A 2,059-nucleotide genomic window follows, 5' to 3' on the forward strand; every position below is an offset into this window, starting at 1 on the left:
TCTGAAACCTACAATGTTAAAAAACGGAACTTCTGTAATAATCTTGAGGATCATTCCATTGATCTTCCTAGAAAAAGGATCTCTAATTTCACTAAAAAGAACATGAAAGAGGTTAAGAAATCTCCAAAACAGTTGGCTGCAGGACAAGCTGTGAAAAATCCAGATAAACTGCATAAGGTGATTTATCACAGAAAGAAAGTTCGTCATTCCTTTCCAAGTCCTTGTTACAGAAAAAAACAGTCCCCTCAAAGTGGGGGCTGTGACATGGCAAATAAGGAAAATAAACTGGCTTGTGCAGGCCACTTGCCTGAAAAATTGCACCATGACAGTCGAACATATTTGATTAACTCCAGTGATTCTAGTTCTTCACAAACAGAAAGCCCATCATCAAAATACAGTGAGTTTTTTCCTGCGGTTTCTCAGGACCATAAAACAATGGCTCAAGTTTTGTTCAACAGGAATTTGAGATTGAATGTAGCTTTAACGTTCTGGAAAAAGAGAAGTATAAGTGAACTTGTAGCTTATTTGATAAGGATAGAAGATCTTGGAGTTGTGGTAGATTGCCTTCCTGTGCTCACTAATAGTTTACAGGAAGAAAAACAATATATCTCCCTTGGTTGCTGTGTAGATTTGTTGCCTCTAGTAAAGTCACTGCTTAAAGGCAAATTTGAAGAATGTGTAATAGTTGGTTTGAACTGGCTTCAAGCAGTCATAAAAAGATGGTGGTCAGAACTATCATCCAAAACAGAAATTATAAATGATGGAAATATTCAAATTTTAAAACAACAGTTAAGTGGATTATGGGAAGAAGAAAACCATCTTACTATGGTTCCAGGATATACTGGTAATATAGCTAAGGATGTAGATGCTTATTGATTACAGTTGTATTGAAAGATTTCATCTATTAAAGACCACTTGGTTTTTTGAAACATCCCTGGACTATGATTTACAAAAAAGACCTCCTCTGAGAAATGTGAACTGTGGAAGAAATCAAAAACATTTTTCCTTTTAAAAAGCCACATAGTGAAACCACTAATAAAGCCCTAACAATCTACTTCACATTGAAGTGGAAAAATATCCAAAAGGAGCAGCTTCAACTTCAATGAGGTGAAAGTGCACTATGAAGATTGTTCACCTTTGCTGCATTTGGGATTTATATGGTTATTTGGTAACATTGTTTAAGAACTACTGGGTCTGAATGCAATCTTGCATAAGAATATAATTTATACTATGTGAAAAAATAAGACAGGACATATTACTAGAAACTACAAAGACCAATCATACATGTTTTTTAAGATTTGTTTTATGAAAGAACACACAAATGTGTGCAGCTTATTTTCTTCTGTTGAAAAGACTCACAGTTAAAAACATCATAGCAAAAATCAATATTAAAAATTTTTGTCCACACTGAGATAACTGTGTATGCAAAATGCCTTAATTGTTAATAAACCAATGTGTTATGATACCAATATCTGCTTAAAAAAATTAAAACCAACCATGCTTTTGGCATGATAAAATCATGGAATTAAATTAGGGGTTTACATTCCTGTACAACGTTGGTGAAACATATTCCATACCTTTTTTAAAACTTGAGAATATTTTTAGTATCTCAGATTTTTTTCCAGAATCAGCATGTCTCGTATGTACATGTTACCTGTATCTAAAGAAAAAGGTGAACATGTATGAATGTTTAACTGGATGTGTCCTTGGACTTGGCTAATTTATATTCACTTTTTATTGTTTATAGATATCTAATATTTTTCACTTCTGTATCATTTAAACTTCTTTCACTTAAGTAACTTCACTAAATATTTCTAAAATAAATAAATAAATAAATAATCTCCAAATTCTCTTTCCTGGTTTGGATGTAATGGAAGACAGAAGGGCCCAACTCTCCCAGCTCTTTCTGATTAGTTTTGTGTCTATACAGAAACTGGGTAGTGACCTTTCAAAGTGAAGGAAAGAGGGTGAGAGGAGGAAATTCAGTCCAAGAATCATGGGATTATCTGGGCATGGTGGCTCACACCTGTAATCTAGCACTCTGGGAGGCCAAAGCCGG

General features: G+C 34.1%; 1 pseudogene; it reads left to right on the forward strand.

The window, feature by feature from the left end:
- The first annotated feature begins 6 nt into the window (after nucleotides 1-6).
- Nucleotides 7-1,008, forward strand: LOC100967166 (annotated as a pseudogene).
- The last annotated feature ends 1,051 nt before the right edge of the window (nucleotides 1,009-2,059 follow it).

This window comes from Otolemur garnettii, unplaced genomic scaffold, assembly GCF_000181295.1.
Source record: "Otolemur garnettii isolate 467f Iridium unplaced genomic scaffold, OtoGar3 scaffold00252, whole genome shotgun sequence".
Taxonomy (NCBI): Eukaryota; Metazoa; Chordata; class Mammalia; order Primates; family Galagidae; genus Otolemur; species Otolemur garnettii.